Raw genomic sequence first — 24,002 nt, 5'->3', positions numbered from 1 at the left:
CATAGAACTCAAGGGGCTTCCATAGCCTTGGAAACTCATGACTGGAGCACAGGGAGATTACTGATGCCATAAACAGGAGTGTCAATTTGTAAAGTCAACAACAGGAGTCACTGTGCACTTACTCCTCATGTAGGATCTCTGTCCTTAATGTGCTGTACATTGAGGCTTAATGCTATAACGAGTACTCAAACAGTATATTTCACTTTGTGTTTCTATGGGGGTGCAAACGGTTGAAATCTTTACTTAATGTATACTAAACTGATCTTCTGTAAAAAAAAAAAAAAGAAATTATCAATTCCCAACTTGACTGTCACCGGGATTAAACATGACAATAGGTCTGATCTGATTTCATCATCATTTAAAAAAATCATCTATTATTTTTCACTTTATGTTTCTGTGTGGGAGCAAACTGTCGAAATCCTTACTTAATGTATACTAAGCTGATCTTCTGTATATTAAGATAATCGAAAATGAATCTTGATGTGAATGGAAGGGGAGAGGGAGTGGGAAAGGGGAGGGTTGTGGGTGGGAGGGACGGTATGGGGGGGAAGCCATTGTAACCCATAAGTCGTACTTTGGAAATTTATATTCATTAAATAAAAGATAAAAAAACAAAAAACAAAAAACAAATTAGGCTTTCACTTTATGGTCCCTTGTGGTTAGTTAAGCTTGTCAATAATTTAATTAATCAATCTTTCAAATGAACTTGAAAGGAAGTATGTATCCTTATTGGGTCAGACCATATAAATTCTAATGGAACACACCTAAGGATTAATTTTTTTCCTTCTGTTACAGCATTGGGCATGGAGCCAGGTCATAACAAGGCTCTCAGATTAAGGGTAAAAGGAAAATGTTGAGTGGAGCTCCCAGCTGACCCATGATGGACATGGAGATTGGGTAAGTAATAACAGTTTGTTCTTTTAAGTCACTGAGAGTTGGAAGTTATTTGTTATCACAGCTTAACCTAGCCAGTCCCAGCCTACAAAATAATTCAGTTTTGGCCTGGCACATTGCTGCCTACAGGACTAGGGTCTAAATTTTCCAGTCCACTCCTTTTATAAAAAATAATTTATTATTATTTTTTATTTGAAAGGCAGAGAGAGAGGGAGACACACACATACACACACAAACACACCGAGAGAGAGAGAGAGATAGATTGATTGATTTTCCATCTGCTGGTCCACTCCCCAAATGGCCGCAATGGCTGGGGCTGAGCCAGTCTGAAGCCAGAAGCCTGGGACTTTTGGGTCTCCCATGTAGGTGCAGGGGCCCAAACACCTGGGCCAACTACTGCTTTCCCAGGTGCATTAGCAAGGAGCTGGATTGTAAGTGCAGCAGCCAGGACTTGAACCAGTACCTGTATGGGATGCTGGTGTCATAGGTAGAGGCTTAACCCTCCGTTAACCCAGCCTCAAAATCTGTTGCCCTGGGTTTTCGCTTTCTCTGTCTTGCTAGCTGGAAATGGTGATTTCTGCAATATTCTGGAAGGCCTTGTGTTAAGGATGACAGTTTATTATCTGTAGCCTGTGTTTGACTTAACTTATGAAACATATTCAACTCTTTTAGTGCCTTATGCGGGAGAGAGAAAAAACGTCTATTTTTAAGTTCCTAAATCTTCAGGTTTTTTCTGAAGTAGTCGTTTATCCTAACAAATATATCAATAGGAAAAACATAATCAGCCAGCAAGAATTTATAGATACATTTATGCTGTATTCCTACCCCAGGAACTGCAAAACATTTAGAAAATGTGACCTTTACTATAATTATCTTATTTATTTCATTTACATCTATACTCAGCATATATTACTAAATTGCTATAATATGGATGCCCAATATTCAGTTTGAAGAAGGATATTAAATTAACAATATATGTTACATCCTATGAATGTGCTTACAATTTAATAGGGAAAGTAAGATGTGTGAATTAATTTATCATTTAGAGAGAACTATGAAGCGTACTAGAGATAATATAAAATGGTATGAAAAAATATCCTGCACTTTGCACGCAGACACAAAGTGAGATCTGAGTTTAGGCTCTAATATTTGCTAATTGGGGTTGGGCGTGTGACCATAATACACACAATTATAACATTTTGTAGGGTTGACGTAGTTATTGCCAGTCCTGTAATTTGCCTAAAAAGTTCATGACGGATAGTAGGCTCTCAACTGATGTAGCTATTAGTGGTATTTCAAAGAAGTTTACATAAGCAATATCCTTTCAAAGAAAGGATACATTTGAAAGAGAAAACAAATTAGAGAAAGTTTTGTAAAGGTAATAGGAAGAAAACGGAAATTGGAAAGCAGTAAAGGATTTGCCCCAGGAGAAGCAGGTGACTTCTGAAAGAGTTAAACAGGTATGAAGGAGCACAGGGTAAAATGTACACAAGATAAATCAGGCATGCAGGAGTTCAGAAAAAGTGTGGCAGAAAAATAGGAGAAACAGAATGATGGAACCCTGACTGTTCTCTCACTGCTCCCATATAGTAGAGCCAAAGATCTTGTCTTGGGTGGACTTGAAAAATATAAGTTCAGGGTGCCTTTTTAAGGAATAAAAATCCACAACTACAGACACAAACATAGACACTGGAAAGCTAACTACAGCCAGAAGGTCGGCAATCCATTCTAGCCCTCTTCCAGGACAGAGAGATGTTCCAGGGGAAGAAGCAGATGGACCTTATCAAAGTCCATAGTAACTTGCTCACCGCGGATTAGTAATTAGTTAATTGAATCACTGGTACTTGCTAGCTGGAGTGTTACTATTTTGGAATTACTTATTCAAGGATAAACCTGGTTCTCCAGGAATGCTTGTGGTCCACAAACATGGCAGTTATACCTTTAGGTAGAATGTGTCTAAGGAAAATGTCGCATTGGCTTTGTAGCTGAGTATAAAAAGGAGATGATTAGACTGCCTCTTTCAATGTAAGGAGTAGATCTGTGTTCATCACTTGAAGAGCTCATATATTGATACAGGTTCAGAACACTTCTGGGGAGCAGAATTGGAGCCCTGAAGCTTTTCTTGCTTTTCTTGAGTCTTACAACTTCTTGAATTTTTAAAATGATTAGAAAAGTTTGATACAAATAAGAGTTCTTTGTGTGAGTGTGATTTCATAGTATGTACGCTATGTTCTTTGAGATTGGTGCATTGAGTAGGCTTATATTTCAGATCCACAAACCACAAAAGCTCAAGCTTTTATTACCATTACAAGAAAAATTAGAAATGTGGAAACTATGAGGAGGACTGTAAGCCCTGGGCATATTACTAATATATGTCTTATTAGTGGAATCTGTTGGAAATCAATGTGGATCTGGGGAAAATAAGTAGATATTGAGGGAATCACAAGATAAAGGGAAAATAAATTGAAAATTCTATTCCCTGGTCATTGTTAGAAGCCCTAATAAAAGCTAGATGTCTATAAGAAGAAGAGGTGATAGTTGGAAAAATTTAAATCCGTAAGGTGAGATTATCTGGTCCTCAAAGACTTCTCATGTTTTTTTTTCTCCTCGACTTTCACTTGCAAAGTAATTCAATATGACCATTGATTGCTCAGGAAACTGTAAGTAGCTCCAGACCAGGATTAGTTAACTATGCAATTTGAAGGGGATTCTTTCATTCTTTCTGGTCAGGCATTGGGACTCTTAAAAGCAGAATGCCAGAAAGATCTGGAGAATAATTATTGATGTGTTCTTTTAGCAAAAACAGTCAGGGAGCATGTTGATGATATCCAATATTGCTGAATAGCAGTGATTATTTGAGTTGATGACTGACCCAAATGACCGTAAACTTTTATGAGCAAAGACATTGGGATGGCCTGACAACTAACAAGCTGCAGTCAGTGAAGGTATGGGAGCTTATTCAGTGTCCCCCCACACCCCCACCCTTTATCTCTCAAAGGGCCATGGTGTCTTTGCTTCATCTATTAAGTCTGGAAGAATTTATTTCACAAATAAAACCCAAGTCATAAAATCTGAAGAAAAAATGAGAGATGGAGATCTACTTCCTTAATCTCTGGAGAGATTTCTTATTCTTCATGCATTGATTCAGTTGAGTGCCTTGGGATTGGTGAACAAAACCTTCTTAGCAGCGTTAGGTATTGGTTCCAAGTGTAAAGGAAGTAGGATGGGAATTTTGCTCTGAAAGTCATGGAATCTTAGAGGTGCTGCAAAAGGGGACTAAGGTAGGGATGGGATTATGCTTTGGAAAGTGTGAGTGGAAAAGGATCAATGCAAGCTTGGGAAGGAGAGTTTGTGCAAATGGGGCACAAATAGGTTACAGAGATATCTGATAAATCTATTTTATGTGCAATTTTAATTGACTGTGATGAATAGAAATCTTTTAAATTTTTTATTGATATGAAGAAAACGGATTTCACATATTTTGTTGGTACAATTCTAAGAAAATAAGTATACTTTCTTCTCTCCCACCCTCCCTCAACTCCTCTCCTTCCTGCCTTCCTTTCTTTTTTTTTTTCCTTTAATTTCTGCAAAAAACATGATTTCAACCCATCCCATAATCACAGGCACAGGCTGAATGCAATACTAACCATAATGTTCAACAACTAAAAAATAAGAAAGACTATAATTCCACAGCATTGTAAACATGGACTAAAAACAGCAATCAAATCACAAGTTTTTCAGTTTCATTTATATACATTTTTTTTGTATCCTATCTTAATTCCCACTTTTCAGAGAAAACATGCAATATTTGTCTCTGGGGGACTCTTTAGGACTAAGCATTCATTAATAATGAACATTAAGAAACAGATTTCTAGGATGGGAACAGGAAAGTGTTGCTTTCCTGAAGCGGTTGAGGTGTAAGTTTTGATTGTTCTCCTGCCTTTCAATCATCCTGTCTAGCCAGCTCTTACATAAGACAGTATTGAGAGGTAAATTAGACCATTGAGGGTTAGACAAGCTATTTCTCTCGTTGCTTATTCTGTACTTGATACAATAGAGACTATACAGGCAGTGTAACAGGCCAAGGGAAAATTGATAGGAAGTTACCTAGTTGGCTAATACATCCTCTTGAATACCATACTTGGAGTCCAGCCAGGTACAATTTGGAATCTCATAGAAGGGACATCACACATTCACTGTTTTGGTATGTGTTAATTTGAATATTCAGGCATATGGCTACAATCTAATGAGGTAGGTCATGAGCTTGATAAGAATTAGAACAAATTAGTACACTGGATTGACAATATTATTATCACTGATGTCTGAAGATGCAGCTCTGGAAGGAGAAAAGATAGAGGCTGGCTGACCTATCCAGTTAAAATTGAAGAGCTGATTCACTCTGGGAAGCTCCTGGGAATTACACGGGCTGAAAAGACCAAGGACATCCCCTGACCAAGGACATCCCCCTCACTGAAGAATAAGTTATCACAGATTCTGCTAGGGAAAAAAAAAAGATGGATGAAAACAAAATCAAGTTGGATGAAAATTCTCATTCTAGGAATAATGATGGTCTCAATGCTTAAGGTCAATATGAAAAAAAAAAAAACCCTCAATGTGTAGAAGACCACCAGCTGAAACAATATTTGAAAAATTCCAGCGGGTGGTGATGCAGGTTTCACTTTGTCCATATATTATATAACTGAAAATATTTAGTCCAAAGTCTTTGGCAGAACTCAAGTAATGCCAATACATCTTGGGTTTTGGATTTTTAAGTTGAAGCACTCTTTATAACCATCCATTAGAAAGCGATTTTTAGGTTGTTACGAGACAGTGAGGATAAACTATCCACACCAGAGAAGTTTCAACTGAGAAACATCCACCATTTCTTGGGTGATGTCAACATAATTTGTACAAGAAAAAAGCCCACAAAATTCCATCATGAAGTGGAAATTGTATATTCAAAAATATGCTAAAGGAGTGTTCACCATATACACAAGGAGTTTAGCTTTATAGAGTTTATTATGCTTAGAGATGTCCAGTGTTAACTTGGGATCATATGTAAGAGAAATGTCCCTGGACAGCTTCTTCTCTGTCTCATAACTGCTTGTGTCTTTGAAATTGTTAGTGAAGTAAGATATTTGAATTGTAAGGGTCTGATTGGATAATACATCTCAGTTATTAAAGGAAAGTTTTACTTGGATTGAAGAAAATGAGGCCAGTGTTGGGTGCAGTGGTTTAAGTCAACACTTGAGGCGCCAGCATCCCACCATAGAGTGAGTGCAGGTTCAAGTCCTGGATTCTCTGTCTTTGATCCAGCTCCTTGCTGATTTGCTTGGGAAAGCAGTAGAAGATGGCCCAAGTCTTTGGAGCCCTGCCAACCACGTGGATGACTTGGATGGAGTTCAGGGCTCTGGCTTCAGCCTAGGACAGCCATGGTTGTTGTAGCCATTTGGGTAATGCATCAGCAGATGGAAGATATTTCTCTATCTCTGTCTCTCAATGTCTTTCTCTCTGCCTGTCAAATAAATAATAGATAAATCTTAAAAAAAAAAGAAAGTATCTTCATATGTAGAGCTACTATAAAAATACCATGAACTGACTTATATACACCAAAAATCTCTTTTTCACAGTTCTGGAGACTAAGAAGTCCAAGATCAAGATGTTGGCAGGTTCAGTGTCTGGTGAAGACCCACTTTTTCATAAAGGGGGCCTTCCAGCTGTGACCTCACAAGGTCAGTGTAGTTCCTTGGGGCTCCTTTTGTTTAAGGGTTCTAACTTAATTCACGAAGGCTCTACTCTTATGACTTGATCACCTTCCAAATGACCACCCTCACTTCTTAATACCATCATTTTGAAGGTTAGGGTTTCAATATGAAGTTTAAGCAGCACAAACTTTGCTAATAAAAATCCAGAAAATGATATGTTTTTCTTACTTGGTACCAAAATCCCTCTGGGTCACTTTTTCCTACATGTTTTGTCTGCATTCTCTATAGTTATCTCCTTTTTTAATATAGTTACCTCTTTATCTGATAATAATTTTAGGGTTATTGTTATTGTTGGAAGTGTAGAAAGATAATTCTGCATTTTCTCTAGCAAAAGTTCATTTTTTTCATTATTGATCACTTAGACTAGGAGCCTAGGGGAAATAAATATGCCTATAGTTGTACAGTTCTGAAGATGGTACAACATTCATAAAATGCTTCTTGATACATTACACATCTTGTTCCTTCTCCACTACATTTATATTTTGATAGCAAGCACTCTCAGACTTCTACTTTTCATGTGGCCCTACGTTTGTCATGGCACCAACTAAGTCAGTACAATGGAGGTGGAAGTATTCCTGGAAATCATTCCTGTACTAACTGGTTGGCAACAACTTAACAATGGCATGATACTGTGATCTGTCCAAATATATCTCACTAATCACAAATGTAATGTATTGTTAGTTTACCTTCCTTTAAGCTAGCTACCTCAAATTGATGTTGTTATTTAATCACCACTTAATATGACACAAATGGGAAGTAGAGGTAGAAGGTACAGTGATTCTGTGTTATACAAAGTCTTGATTTTGCTCCTTTCTGGGACCTTAGCAGAGGCCTGCACAAGTGTGTGTCTCTGAATATTCAGCTTAATTACATTCTTGGTAAATATGCCTCTGAATGGGGCCCAATTATGGAAGGATTATTTAACAGCTCATCAGAAGATAGTGGGATTTGTGCAGCACTCATCTAATATAAGGGATATTATTATTAGATAGTTTAGAAATTCAGAGGCATGTGCATGTAAAAATATGTGATATGGATATGTGGGAGTCTACTAAAAGCATCAACTCAGAACTCATCAAATAATTTGTTATAATATCAAAGTTCTTCAGAGAAAAATGTTTCAGCTTGGCTGAGGTTTTCTTAATAATGGGAAGAGTTATATTAAAGAAGTCAGATCAGTTTCACCAGGGCTAAATACATTAGTAATGCATTAAATCATCCTCTGGCTACATCAAACAGTTATCACTTTCCTAAAGCACCACCAAAGGGATTCTAGCTCAATCTTTTATCAAGGGCATCGTACACTTCAGACTATTAAAATCCAGTGCCCTCATTCTGATTTATTTCTTATCCTTTCCAAACAATCTAAGGAGCATGAATATGCTTCTTCAACTGAAAATCAGGATATATTAAAATATTATCAAAATACTTGTCCTTTAACACTTGATATCAGGAAATAAAATGTCCCATGTTTGGTAAAACTGAATCATGCTATAGTGGAGCAATCAGCCCTTGAGATTAATTTGCCTAATGTTGTTCCAATGAGGGAATTTCTGCTGCCAAATCAATGGACACATTGGAAGTCAGTGGAGTGCTAATCCCTTGAAATGGACACATGACCAAAAATAGCAATCTTTATGTCATTTCACTTCATTCATTCCCTCAGCTCAGTGACACTAAGTTAGTCATTGACCAGTATACTTCTGGGTTGAGTTGGTGACTCTTTCCTGTTCTAACTTACAGCATGCATACTTTATTGTCTAGAGAACCCTTCTATTTTTTTCGTGAGGAGTCTTCAAATAGATTTGAGAAAAGCATTTTATGAAAAAAAGTATAAATTTCAATTTTTCTGGCACCAAAATAGATTCTTTCTAAGTTGTCATAGCATGTCTGAACAGTGTGTAGGTTCATGCATTAAAAAGGGTAAGACATCAGTCAGAAAGCAGCCCATATCAGTGCCACATGAGTTCTGCAAAAATGGACACAAGAGAAAACATGCAATTCATGGTTATGATTGCATGGAAGAATGGTGAAATTGTTGATGCTTGGTAAAATGCTTATAGGAACAATGCCTCAAGGAAACCAGCCATTTACACACGGATAACTGCTGTTAAGAAGGGACAGATGACATCGAAGATGAGGCCTGTAGAACGAGATCAACTACATCAATTTGCAAGGAAATGTTTAGTCTTGTTCGTGTCCTCATTTAAGAGGACAGCACTATACTTGCACTGCTGACATCTCAATGGGCTCAGCTTATATAATGCTGACTGAAAAATTAAAGCAAAGCAAACTTTCTCATCAGTGAGCGCCAAAACCACACATAGAAAAGCACAGAATGTTTGATGGAAATTTTCAGCAAGTGGAACCAAGTTCCTGAATTATTTCTTTGAAGAGTGTTATAAGAGTTCAAATATGGCTACATCAGTCTGATCCTGCAGATGAAGCATGATCAAAGTGATAGTTACCAGGAGCTGGGTGGTGCTCCCATGGCTGAACTAGACCAGTCCTGAGCAATGATCATGGTAGCAGTCTGCTGGGGTTGGTAAAGGAGTTTGCTTGTTGTCTTTCACTAAGTAACAATAACCTGCGCTTGTTAGGACAGTGGTTTGAGAAAGTTAGCCATGGTCCTAATGGAAAATATCCTGAGAAAGCTTCACTAGAGGGTCTTTCTCAGTCACAACCCTGCCTTGCATCAAACAAGGATGATTTTGTGAATTTTGATGAGAAGTCATTAGGCATATACTTTACAGTCCTTCTGATTTCATTTTGTTTCCTATTCTCTCTTTTTTAAGTTTTTAAAAATTTATTTGAAAGGCTGAGTTACAGAGAAAAGGAGAGAAAAAGAGAGCGAGAAGGAGAGAGAGAGAGCTTCCATCCGCTGGTTCACTTGGTTCACTTGGTTCACTCCCCAAGTGGCCACAATGGTTGGGATTGGGTTGGGCTGGGCTATGCTGAAGCCAAGAGCCAGGAGCTTCATCCAGGTCTGTCATGTGGGTGCAGCTGCCCCATGCTACTTTCCCAGGTGCATTATCAGGGACCTGGATGAGAAGTGGAGCAGCTGGGATGCAAAACAGCACTTAGGTAAGATGCCAATGTCACAGGCAGTGGCTTAACCCACTGAGCCACAATGTCAGTCCATGTTTCCTATTCTGTGTGTGTGTGTTTTCTTTGCCATGTTTCCTATTCTTAAAAAATGTTTAAAGAGCATCCATTTTTTTCTTTAGTTAATAATATAAAAAGGTCACATTGCCATAGTTATATTCCGACTCTCAGTTCTTTAGTGACTACATGGCTGGTAACATCATTTACAAAACTGTTTTGAACCTAGTGGAGTTCATGTTGAGAAATAAAGCTTATATTTTTATAATTTCATCTTTAAGTTCTATTTCTCCACAAATTCTTTGAAATTCCCTTATAAATCAAGTAAAGTTTACCTATATTCCTTGCATAACATACGGTTCTTCTTAATAATGAAATAGAAGCCATTCATTAAACATTTTTGCATACAATTTTTAAATGTATTATGTGTTAGATTCTCCCAGAAATGCTGAGAACATTCAGACCAAACTAATTATACCAGGGTGTTACATGAAAACAAAGCAAGTTGAATCCATAAGGTAGACATATAAAGGGTCTCCATTAGAGTAAAGCTAGTTAAAAATGAAATGAGGGGCTTGGTTTGAGAGACAGTTTGGATGTAGCCCAGCTGGTCATGGGAGAGGTTAAATAGCTTGCTAACATTTCTTCTATTTGTGGCAGAGGACAATCCCAGAGCTTAGTCTTGTCACGCACACTTGAGATTATATGTGCACGAGAATGGTTGCAACCTCTTTTATATAACAAACATTTTAAAAAATATTTACATCCATTTGATGGTAATTACATTTGAAGAATATGTTTATTGGAACAGTTGATTAGTCACAACTTGCTGTGTATTTAACAATGTTTTGGAAGGAATATTATGTTACTAATTTTCTATTGTCATAAGTGATTAGAAAAATAGAAATAGCATATAAAGGTATACAAGATACGATGGATCAGTTTAATGACAATGCTTGGTGTTCACCTGAATTTTTAGGTCCCTCCAATGCCTAAAGGGGTCTGTACAGATTTTTAAGTAATTTCCTTCACACCAGTAATCATTTTGGAAACCTTTGAGAAAAGTACTGTTAACCCAGTTCTAATTTCTTTCTCATTATTAGTTTACTATATGAAAATGCATTTTGAGATGTTTTAAAACAAATTAAAACCAGGTTACAAATTTAGGAATTCATGTGCCTCTTCCAAATCAAGATTTATAATGTAAAACTATGTAAATAGACTTAAAAGGAAGAATTTAAAATAGGCTTTATGTTATGTAAAGGAAATACTAAAATGTACGGATCATTGACCTGTTAAAAGTCTGATGATTATTGCATTTTATCATCTTGAATAAGTAAATTCCTGGTTCCCATGTATGTGCTTGAATTCCTTTGTTTTTAAAATAAACTGGAATAATACCAACCAATGTACTACTGGATTCTTAATTACATAAGCAATATTTCTGCCTCTACATCCGGTTGTATCAAAATGCTAACTGAAAGTGAAGCTTTCTTAATCATCACATCTTGATAGGTTGGGAATCTACATGTCCTAATGGACTGGTTGTTCTAATTTAACCTCACATATCCCACAGAGCTGAAACTATTAGCTAATAATCTTGATGTTCTGTATTTTAAAGCATATGAATTTACACTGATTAGGGAAAGAATGAAAACTTGGTCTTAACTTGATTGTATTCGCCAAAGCTTTGCCTTAGGTGTTTTCATAAACTTGGCAAATTTTTTAATTGGAAGAACATAGTATAAAAGAATGTTTTAAAACAATGCTTTCAGAGTGGCAATAATTTGTAGTACCTGCTTATTACTAACGGGAATTCAAATACCCATATCTAGTACTGTAGCAATTTCCTTCAATAAAATGTCCCAATAGTTTTTCTTTTAATCCAACAGAAATAATAAGTGCTTATTTCAATTTAAATTTCTAATTTTAAGGGTTTAAAGGACAAGATAAAGAAAGAAAACACTGAAGTTTACAAAATGATAGACCTTCTTCCTGCATTGGATACAGTTAAGAATTGAACTTCCTGTTTAAGATCCTGTGATTCCACTTCCATCTGTTTTCTTTTTAGATTTTTATTTAATAAGTATAAATTTCCAAAGTACAGCTTTTGGATTATAGTGGCCCCCCCCCCACAACTTCCCTCCCACCTGCAACCCTCCCATCCCCCACTCTCTCTCCCATCCAATTCATATCAAGATTCATTTTCAATTATCTTTATATACAGAAGATCAATTTAGTATATATTAAGTAAAGATTCCAACAGTTTGCACCCACACAGAAACACAAAGTATAAAGTACTGTTTCAGTACTAGTTATACCATTGATTCACATAGTACAACACATTTGGACAGAGATCCTACATGGAGAGTAAGTGCACAGTGACTCCTCTTGTTGATTTAACAATTGACACTCTTGTTTATGGCGTCAGTAATCACCCCAGGCTCTAGTCATGAGTTGCCAAGGCTATGGAAGCCTTTTGAGTTCACCAACTTTGATCTTATTTAGACAAGGTCATAGTCAAAGTGGAAGTTCTCTTCTCCCTTCAGAGAAAGGTACGTCCTTCTTTGATGGCCCATTCTTACCGCTGGGATCTCACTCACAGAAATATTTCATTTAGGTTTTTTTTTTTTTTTCCCAGAGTGTCTTGGCTTTCCATGCCTAAAATACTCTAATGGGCTTTTTAGCCGGATCTGAATGCCTTAAGGGCTGATTTGGAGGCCAGAGTGCTATTTAGGACATCTGCCATTCTCTGAGTCTGCTGTGTATCCCGCATCCCATGTTGGATCTTCTCTCCCTTTTTTATTCTATCAGTTAGGATTAGCAGATACTAGTCTTGTTTATGTGATCCCTTTGACTCTTAATCCTATCTTCATGATCAATTATGAACTTAAACTGATAACTTTGACTAGTGAGATGGCATTGGTACATGCCACCTTGATGGAATTGAATTGGAATCCCCTGGTTCTAACTCTACCATTTGGGGCAAGTCTGATGGAACCTGTGCCAAACTGTACATCTCTTTCCTCTCTTATTCCCACTCTTATATTTAACGGGGATCACTTTTCAGTTAAACACCTAAGATTAATTGTGTGTTAATTACAGAGTTCAACCAATAGTATTAAGTAGAACAAAAAAAAAAATACTAAAAAGGATAAAGTATTAAGTTGATCCTCGACAGTCAGGACAAGGGCTGATCAAGTCACTGTTTCTCATAGTGTCCATTTCACTTCAACAGGTTTCCTCTTTAGTGCTTGGTTAGTTGTCACATATCAGGGAGAACATATGATATTTGTCCCTTTGGGACTGGCTTAATTCACTCAGCATGATGTTTTCCAGATTCCTCCATTTTGTTGCAGATGACCAGATTTCATTGTTTTTGACTGCTGTATAGTATTCTATAGAGTACATGTCCCATAACTTCTTTATCCAGTTTACTGTTGAAAGGCATTTATGTTGATTCCAGGTCTTAGCTATTGTGAATTGAGCTGCAATAAACATTAAGGTGCAGAACGTTTTTTGTTTCCCAATCTAATTTCCTTTGGGTAAATTCCAAGGAGTGGGATGGCTGGGTTGTATGGTAGGGTTAAATTCAGGCTTCTGAGGAATCTCCAAACTGACTTCCATAGTGGCTTTACCAGTTTGCATGCCCACCAACAGTGGGTTAGTGTCCCTTTTTCCCCACATCCTCGCCAGCATCTGTTGTTGGTAGATTTCTGAATGTGAGCCATTCTAACCGGGGTGAGGTGAAACCTGATTGTGGTTTTGATTTGCATTTCCTAATTGCTAGTGATCCTGAACATTTTTTCATGTGTCTGTTGGCCATTTGCATTTCCTCTTTGAAAAATGTCTATTGTGGTCTTTGGCCCATATCTTAAGTGGGTTGTTTGTTTTATGGTTGTGTACTTTCTTGATCTCTTTGTAGATTCTGGTCATTAATCCTTTATCTGTTGCATAGTTTGCAAATATTTTTTCCCATTCTGTATGAAAGGTAAGTACATTAAAAAATTAATTCAATATTTTGCTGATTAATTTTTGTTCTTTTTATCTAGATATTATTTGTAATTATTTCGTTCATATTGTAAGAATCAATAGTTTTGTTGTTCCAGTCAAGTTTTACTATTAGGGTTAATCTGTCCTCATATATGAGGACATAAATGTAGCTTACGATTGTATTTTCTATATAATTTTATGGTTGAAATTGTTCTTTAAATGCTTGACATAATTTACCAGTGAACTCTTTCTTACTTTAAATAATCCATGTGGGCAGTTTTATAATTATGAATTCAAATATTCAATTTCATTTTAAAGTTTTAAAATTATTCATTTGGAAGGCAGAGAGAGAGGGAGAGGGGGAGGGAGAGAGAGAGGGACTTGTATCATCACCTGCTGCTTCTCAGTGTCTGCATTAGCAGGAAATTGGAATAAGGATGGAGAGCCAGGAATTGAACCCAGGAACTCTGATGTAGGGTACAGATGTCTTAATTATTAGGCCCAACACTCACCCCCTGGTTTTACTTCTGATTAAATGTCAGCCATAAGTTCTGTCATTGCTTTTTTATTTATTTATTTAGACAGGCAGAGTGGACAGTGAGAGAGAGAGAGAGAGAAAGGTCTTCCTTTTGCCGTTGGTTCACCCTCCAATGGCCACCGCGGCCAGCGCACCGCGCTGATCCGAAGGCAGGAGCCAGGTGCTTCTCCTGGTCTCCCATGGGGTGCAGGGCCCAAGCACTTGGGCCATCCTCCACTGCACTCCCTGGCCACAGCAGAGAGCTGGCCTGGAAGAGGGGCAACCGGGACAGAATCCAGCGCCCCGACTGGGACTAGAACCCGGTGTGCTGGCGCCGCAAGGCGGAGGATTAGCCTAGTGAGCCGCGGCGCCGGCTTCTGTCATTGCTCTTTATAATGCTTTTTTCCCCTCTGGCTGCTTTCATCTTTTTCCCCTTATATTTATAGTTTTCAGCAACTTGACTATTATGTGCTTAGATGCAATTTACTTTTTGTTTAATTTGTATGTAGTTTGTTGAGCTTCCTTAATTTATAAGTTGTTACTTTTCAATGCTTTGGAGAGTATTCCATTATTTCATCCAAGAAAGTTTTCCCGCATTCTTTTCCTTTTCTCATCCTGAAACTCAAGTTATTCATAATTAAACTTCATAACTTTTTTCCACATCTTCCTGAGATTTTATTTTGTTTTTAATTTTTTAACATTTTCTTTTAGAGTGTAGTTAGGTAGTCTTCATTTGTCAGCCCTTTCTTCTATTGATTCCAAACATTAAAAAATTTCATTTTATTTCAAAATTTAATCACCAGAAGTTTGGTTTTTTTAAACATAATTTCCTTGCTGTGTTGAGATTCCTTATCATTCATATGATGAAACTTTCTTCCAAGTCCTTATATGAGTATATTTTTGCAATAGCTGATTTAAGATTATGGTCTGATATTTCTAATACCTGAAGCAGCTGAGGATATTTCTATTGCTTGCTTTTTAAATCGACACTCATGTTTGCCAAGTGCAGCATTTAAAAAAAATGTATACTGGACATTATATATTAGAGACACTTTGTTTTCTTCCTATGAAGAGTGCTGCCCATTTTTTTCCAGGAAGAAGTTAAATTAATGTTTAGAAGTTAAATCGATATGTTGAAATTTGTAGTGTTTTTATTTTTACATGAGTTTGTGCAAAGTCTGTGGCATTTACAAAATCCCCGTAATGTGTGATGATTCAAAATCCAAACTGTCTCCACTTCAGTGGGTGGCAACTAAAGTCCCTCTTCAGTTCCTTCTGGCATTTTTCTTAATGTTTGTTTGTGTAAAGAGAGAGAAGAGAGGAGAGAGAGAGAGAGAGAGAGAGAGAGAGAGAGAGAGAGATTCTTCATTCACTGGTTTACTCTCCAGATGCCTGCAGCTGCGGCTCTATCCACGTCTCCCGAGCAACTGGCAGAGACATGGGTACTTGAGCCATCATCTGCTACCTCCCCAGATTAAATTAGCTGGAAACTAGATCAGAAGTAGAGTCACCTGGATGTTGCTGTCTCAAGTGGCAAGTTAACTTACTGTGTTACAACACCCATTCCCCAGTTCCTTCCACCTGATGCTTTCCCCTGGGCTTCATGGATACAATTCAAGGGTAAGGAGGGCCGGCGCCGCGGCTCACTAGGCTAATCCTCCGCCTAGCGGCGCCGGCACACTGGGTTCTAGTCCTGGTTGGGGCGCCGGATTCTGTCCCGGTTGCCCCTCTTCCAGGCCAGCCCTCTGCTGTGGCCAGGGAGTGCAGTGGAGGATGGCCCAGGTGCTTGGGCCCTGCACCCCATGGGAGACCAGGAAAAGCACCTGGCTCCTGGCTCCTGCCATCGGATCGGTGCGGTGTGCCGGCCGCAGCGCGCCAGCCGCGGCGGCCATTGGAGGGTGAACCAACGGCAAAGGAAGACCTTTCTCTCTGTCTCTCTCTCTCACTGTCCACTCTGCCTGTCAAAAAAAAAAAAAAAAAAAAACAATTCAAGGGTAAGGAAAAAAATCCGAGGTAAATTTCTTTTCATTTATCTTAAAACTTGAGTGCTACCCTTCTGTGGTCCTCACTCTCTCTGGAATTCTCCCTTCAATTTACAAGGCTTCTGAACTCCATCTTTCCTTTCTCTGACACATCAGGCCTGTATGTCTGCCGTTTATCTGATGCACTTCCGCTCGCCCTTCTCCACAGAGACTGGCATGTACTTCAGGGTGGAAGCCACACATACTTTTTTTCACTTTGTTTTTTTCTGTTGATAGATCTTCAGTGTCTTCCTCCAGCAGATTTTTATGTCATTTTGGGGCAATTGCTTCATCATAACCGCAGCTGGAACATCTTGAATTTTAAACCAAGGTTGCTGCTGTTTTACCTGAGACTATTTAGGTCAAAAGTCTAGGAAAGGGGTCAACCAAAAATCGGAGTAATTGACTCCAAATGTGTGGATGATGCAGGTACTCACTTGAATCAGGGAAAAGATGTCTTTTGTGCTTGAGTTAGACATTGTGTCTCTTGGTGCTCCCAAGACAAGAGCAGTGGGAAGGGCTTTGCACCTCAGCAGTAAATGGTCTAGACGAGCGTGGGTAAGGGAATGACAAATGGACGTGAAGGAGTGAGATGGGGACTGTTGCTTGCACCCTGTAACCTGCTGCTTTAGCAGCAAGGATGTGTGCCCTTCAAGTAACCCCTGTCTTAGAATCTTCCCTTGGCAGAGAAACCAATCAGAATCCTGAAGGAATTATTCCCTGGTGAGATGAATTTACTATGAGGAAGGAAGTAGGCCTTGGGCAAAATAAAGTGATTAGGGGATATTAAGGGGCACTGCGCACATGCCCAGTTTAGGAATGAGGCACTCATTCCTGCAGCTGTGAGCAGTTTTGGCTCTTAGGGATTTCAGCTGTGCCCCTCTCAAGGCTTTGCTCTTAGCTGAAGAGAGCAGTTTCACCAACTGTTACGCTGCCTCTCAGGGGAAGTACATATATGGCTACTGGTAAGTCAGTGGATTCATAGTACTGTCTTTATTGCTACAATTTGAAATCTCTCTGAAAGGCAGTCCCAGCATGAGAACTGCTCATAGTTTCGACAGAGTCCCCTGTTGCAGCTGCGACACAGCTCCCCTTTCCCCTCTAGCTTTCTTTCCCTCTATCTTTTAATGTGTGTTCCTATGGGTGCTCTCTACTAACCCTCCTGTGTGCAATCTCTGTCTCAGAGTCTATTCCTGCAGGATCCTGGGGCATCCTTCAGTAAGGCTGGGTGATGATCTCCACAAATATTTTCCTTGTCTTTTGTTAGTTGTGTTATTTCTAGACACATTGTAGTTTTTGTAGTCATCTCTTAAGAAAGCAATCACATTTTACATAGATATATATACTTGACTTTGATACTAGTAGCATATAGAATTAAAATTTGGGGGATATAAATGCTATATTTCGTTAATGTAGTTCATTATGAATAGTTTCAATAAATTGGGTTTTTAAAATTTAAATATTGTGTTTTACATTTCAGTTTCCATGGAAAGTTGAGTAGCAGGAATTGAATTAACTCCCATACATTGTGTTAACTTTCTATTATGGCAATAACAAACTACTACAAACTTAATGGCTTAAAGCAGTACATATTTATTATATTCCTATGCTATACACCAGGAGTTTGAAATGGGTCTCACTGGTCTAAAATCAAGATGTCACCAGGGTTGCATTCCTTTCTAGAAGTCTCCAGAGGAAACCTACTTCTTTGCCTTTTGCAGCTTCTACGGGCTGCCCTTGTTCCTTGGCACATGGTCCCCTTCCATCATTAAAGTTATTCATAACTAGGAAAGTTCCTCTTCCTAGTTCTCTTGTTCTGACTCCTTGGCTTCCCCCTTCCCCTTTAAGGACACTTGTGTGTGGGTGTAGTGGTGCAGTGGACTGAGTCACTTAGGATACCCACATTCTGTATCTGAGTGCGGAATCAAGAGCCAGCTTCTCTGTCTCCAATCCAGCTCCCTGCTAATGTGCCTGGAAAAGCAGCAGCAGATGGCCCAAATGGGTCGCTGCCACCCATGTTGGAGACCTGAATGGAGTCCTTGAGCAGTCCTTGCTTCTCTTCTCTTCCCTCTCCCTCCCCCTTTCCCTACCTCTCCCTCCCCCTCTGCCTACCTCTTCCATCCCCTCCCTCTCCTCTCTTTTCTCCTCCTCCTCCCCCTCCCTCTCCCTCCCCCTTTTTCTCTCCCTCTCTCTCTCCCTATTGCTATCCTGTTACTCTGCCTTACAAATAGATAAGTAAATCTTTGTTTCACACAAAAAGATGCTGTGATTGGGTGAGTCCACCCAAATAATCCAAGATAATCTTCTTATTTTATGGTGCCCCAATTAACATATCTTAATTTGATCTGAAACTTTGTTTTTTGTTATGTAACATAATATATACACAGGTTCTGAGGGTTAGGTTGTACACATGTTATGTGGCCATTATCTTACATGTAATACACTTGAAGCAGAACCAAATAAACAAACAAAAAAGACAAACAAAAAATTGATAAAGCAATAGCTTTTAAGACACTGAGCATCAGTCTATGGATGACAATGCTCTCTGGATTGTGGAAACAAATGGTGCAGTCCACTGACTTTCCCATCTTACTGTATTGACAGTTTCCAAGCTACAGACCAAGAAAGACATATAGGCAAGGCTTGAAAGATTCCCCTAAGTGGGAAAGATAGAGTTAAAAGTCCAAGATATCAAAGTATCTCACACTGACAGGAAAGATGCCAAACAAGAGAATGGGTAACAGAGAAAGAAATCTCTGGAGACCTATGTCTGCTTGGAGAACTCAACTGAGTACCAACCAGTGCACATATGTGAGGGGACAGCATGAAACTGGGGAAACATCTGAAAGAATTAGGTCTCACACAGGGATAAGAGAAGTGTCTATTCCCAGCTGACTGATAGGGAATCTTTGTGACCCAGAGAGCATGGCCTGAAGTACACAGAATGTCCTGCACCTACATGAATAATCAACACCAGCCTTAACACTCACACTTAACACACTTTTTAAAAAATACCCAAAGTTATGAAAACCTTTCAGAGTTATTTACCTGCAATCCAGTACAAAACTGAGGAATACTGACAGGAAAACAAAAACAACTACCATCCAATGAGTTAAAATTCATAATATTTGACACAAATTTTTAAAAAAAAATGACCAACTGTACTTAAAAGCAGGAAAATACAAACCATAAAGAGAAAGCAAACCAATGAATAAAAAATGACCAGGGAATACAAAATGAGATAACAATGCATCGGATACTGACACATCCATGAAGTTTCCTAAATGAAACACAGAATAATCTGATTAATGAACAGAACAGCCTTCTACGTGTGTAGATGAATCTCCAAGAGGAGGGTAAAGTGTGCAGAAAATGGATTAGAAGAATAATTACTGAAACCTTCTTAATATTTTGTTGAGAAAAATACCACAAATGCTAGAATTTCAAGAAACAGTCAAAGCACAGAAGCATGAGGAAAATGAGGCCAAAGGATAGAATAATCAAGTTGTCCCAAACCAATAATAAAGGGCCACCTTAAAAGCAAACAAAATGACATACTATGTAGATGGAGATAAACATTATATGGTGGAAAATTTTTCATAATGAACAATATCAGTGAGATGTAGATATTGTTGATATGTAATGACTTAGTCCTGCCATTTTCCCATATATATTTATGTTGTTTGCTTTGGATTTTCTTTGTACTTTTACTAGGAGATTTTCTGCCTTCACATTCTTTTATAATGATGACTGCCTTTGTCTGTTTCTGTGTGTAGCAGAAGTTTCACTTGTAAGGCTGGCTAAGTGGTGGCAAATTCTTTCAGTTTCTGTTTGTTTTGGAAGGTCTTTATTTCACATTCATCTGTAAATAAGAGCTTAGCAGGGTACAGTATTCTGGGTTGACTGTTTTTTCTTAAAGACTTAGACTATGTCTCTTCATTCTCTCCTAGCCTGTGGGGTTTCATTTATACTTCTTTTAAAGACAACTGTCTATGAAAAATGAAGAAATACAGCATGGATTTATTTTGCTGAAAAACTTAAGACATCCTGTTAAATGAAAACTACTAAATTCGGTGTTTATGGATGCTGTTCTATTTGTGTAAATGAATCTTAACTGAGAAATATCCTAACTAGTACCTACCTACCTCTTCTGTGTGGGCCCTGGTGTATTTTATGACAGTAAATATGGTCAGAAAATATTTCAGTTCCTTGAGAATTAATCTGCTAACTGAAAAATATGTGGCTAATAATTTGTGTAGTATTAGACAAAAATTAAGAACCTCAGAAGCATAATGGATTTCAGGGGCAATAAAACAGTGACTCAGCAGTTTACTTCAGTCCATGAGGCAAAAGTTTTGTAATATATACATAGATAGTGAATGGGCATTTTTCCCAGCATAAGAGGTATAGAGTTGAAATCCTTATATTTTCTTCCCATAATCCCTATGCTAACTGACGTTTATCTCAGAGTGCCCACAATTCATTAAACAGAACAGGGATCAGAGAATGAAGTGACTACTTTTAAAGTTTACCGTCTGGAAATCATGTACCCTGCAATAACAGTGCTCCTGTGTGTGCTGTTGCTGTGTCTCCCTGACTTTCAGTAAATGGAGAAACCATGTCACCGCACTCCTTCAGTGGAGCCACCCAGCCATGCTTTCAAGGGTAGGTCACACACAGTTCAAATCCAAAACACTCAGCAGCACCCTGAGTATTGCCAGTGCTCTGGCCCTTGTGAGGGAGCTTCCTGGTCTGGGTCAGAAAGTGCCTTTTCCACATTCTAGACCCCTGGAGAAAGAAGGTATTTATAAACTTAGTTCCAAGTACCTTGAGATTCTCTAAGATATTTTTTGAGGAACTGGATGTCATTTTAGTCTCTTGTAATCTCACAGAAGAGATCTCAAATCTCAAAAGAGAGGTCCATCTTTCCATTGACCTTTTAGCACAGCCATTTAGGGCAAAGCTGCTTACTTGATGCAGTAGAATGAAAATACCCTAGTAGAGTTGATTCAATAACATCATTAATGATGAGCAATATAAGGAGAAAGGAGCGATTACTACAAGTCAGTAATAAAGTGCTTTAAAATTAAAATAATTTGGCATCGATAATGCTTCTGAAAGTATTTTTTAAACAGACATGGCTGTTTGGAATACTGTTCACAGCTTAAGACTCAAACAATTAAGATTCAGCTGTATCAGTTGATCAGGAAAAAACTCTATTAACTGAAGTTAATTCTGTAACTGACCTAAATTTCATGGATCGCTATGATTAGAAAAAGAAAGTAACAAAACTAAACTTGTGGATTGATAAGCCAAATACTTTGAGACTACAGAAATGTTATGAGGGAAGCTACAGGGCTAGGCAAAGAAGCCAGGGTGTGAGAAGACTGGATAAGGTTTTCATTAAACGCTTAGTGCTGGGACCATTACTGTAATGTAATGAAGACCACTGAAAACATCTCATATTTATTCCATAGTCAAAATTAAGCACTGTCCCCAAAATTTGATAGGTCTAATGCCCAAGTTAAATTCTCACTTTATGTTCTTGATTTCCATATCTTGAAAAGTTACAATTATTTAAAAAAATGCCTATTTGACAGCCAGGGAGACAGATAGGTAGAGATGGAAATGGAGATGAGAGAGGAAGAGAGAGATTGAGGGAGTGCGCGCTCTGATCTGCTGGTTTACTGGTGGGGGTGGGGATGAAAAGCCAGCTGGGAACCCAATCCAGGTCTCCTATGTGAGTTACAGGGACCCAATTATCCTTGCTTCTGCTTATTGCCTGCATTAGTAAGAAGCTGGAATTAGGAGTGGATCTGGGTATTGAACCTAGGTACTCTGATGTGGGAAGTGGGCGTCTCTACCAGTGTTTTAACCACTAGGTTAAATACCCAACCCAAGAAGCAATTTCATCTCTGCTCTATCACTGTTGTTATGACAATCTAGTTTTATATTTCTGATAGTTAAAATGCCCAAATAACATGTCTACAATAGTGTAAACAGTTCCTGTCTTAGAAACAATGAACTCTGTATTTTTTCATTATTTCTTGAGGTTTTTCATATTATGTTAACATTTTGCCACTTACCTCTTCAAATATTTGGGTGGGGCATTTATGATCAATATGCAGATTAATGAATATTTTCTCCTCACTTTCACATTAAGGGGAAACCACTTTTACAACTTTGGACCCCACTTAGTAGATGTGAGAGGGAATGTATTAAAAATGGATCTTTGAACCAAGATTCATGACACTTGATGCTTTAAGTGTGGTCCTACATGTAGTTTTTTGCCTTATGGCAACTCACAAAAATCTCTCATTTGTAACGTCTATTAGTTTGTTTCACGTGCTTACATGGTTGGACTATTCAGCTGAACATCTAGTGACCACCAGACCATATACATATATCACTGATTTCTTCTTATGTTGTCCCCAATGTCCTTTGTGGCCAGAGGAAAAGAAAGCATTCAACTAGCAAAATCAACTTCTTTCACACACACACACACACACACACACACACACACAAAAAGATTCGTAGTCCTGATCAGGAGCCATTAGAATACTCATCTCACCAGTTAGAAAGCTTACTGCTAAATGTATAGCGCTTTGAGCACTTATTGTAATAAAATTTCCTTCTTTTCCATTTGTCCATGTTCTAGCTGCTTTTTTATATATATATCCAGCCTGCTGCTAAGTATTTCACAACTGTATATTTACGCTCTTTTTTTTCTTCTCATCTCACCCTGATAGCAAATTTTTGTTTGTTTTATTTTTTTTTCATAGAGACGTTTCTAGGAATCTTTCATTACAAGGCCACATAGAAAGTCTATTTTCTCAAATCCTCGAAGAGATGTGGATGAAACTATTTTGTAGCTGCTCTGCTCTCATATATGCCAATTAATTTTCTATTGTATTTGTTTTCAAAAGAAGCCTGGAAGAAGAGTGCCTTTACTTAAGTATATTTTTTTCTCCCTAGCCCAAAAGGGATTTTCACGAATCTGTAATAAGACTACATTTCTTTTAAATACCAAATTTTCTTTTCATCGCATAAAATACTTTTTGTTTTCCAAAGGAAAATCACAAGGCAACTCACAAGTTCAAATCTACATTGCTATCCTGGGCATAGATAGCTATTGTTATTGACAGATCCTGAGACATGCATCATTTGTTAAGCCTCTTTTATTTCAAATAGGTCTGTCACTCCAGAACAAATATCTTGATCATAAGAAAATTGAAAGAAAAAAACCTATCTTTTCTCATGGAAGATCACACCTCATGCTCAAAGAATTTCTCAGAGACTGAAAGGAACTCCTGTACCAAATCACGTTTAGGACTCCCTTTTAAAAGCCTGTATAAGGCCTTCTGAGGATATTTTTCTTCTCTTCATTGAGATAAGTCAGTGAATGGCATATAAGAGCAATGGTGAGATGATACAAATAATGAAATGTAATTAATATGTTTCCAATTTTCCAGTGTGACTATAAAACTGTCAACTCAGTTTAATGTACATACTGTAGGCTGCCTTATAAAGAAGAGAAAGATCATTTTCCACTATAGTTGCAATTTATAGATACATGCCTTGATTTCTTCCAGAGAAATACATTTATGTAAATCCTATACTTCTTTTACATTTTTTATTTATTAGTGTATAGGGAACAGATTCCATTAATTTCATAGATATGACTACAGCACAGTATTTTCCTCCCTGCCT

At 38.0% G+C, this 24,002-nt stretch overlaps 1 protein-coding gene across 8 annotated transcripts in view; it reads left to right on the top strand.

Moving 5' to 3' along the window:
- C2H8orf48 (chromosome 2 C8orf48 homolog) overlaps positions 1–24,002 on the top strand; it is a 289,137-nt gene that overhangs the window by 179,228 nt on the left and 85,907 nt on the right. For all 8 annotated transcript variants that reach the window (XM_051832525.2, XM_051832523.2, XM_070068499.1 and 5 more), the window contains one exon: positions 796–897. The gene's annotated coding sequence lies outside the window, so the exon portion shown is untranslated. The remainder of the gene's footprint in view (positions 1–795; positions 898–24,002) is intronic.

Source organism: Oryctolagus cuniculus, chromosome 2, assembly GCF_964237555.1.
Source record: "Oryctolagus cuniculus chromosome 2, mOryCun1.1, whole genome shotgun sequence".
Taxonomy (NCBI): domain Eukaryota; kingdom Metazoa; phylum Chordata; class Mammalia; order Lagomorpha; family Leporidae; genus Oryctolagus; species Oryctolagus cuniculus.
Note: the sequence above shows the minus strand (reverse complement) of the source record. Positions and strands in the feature narration are given on the sequence as shown.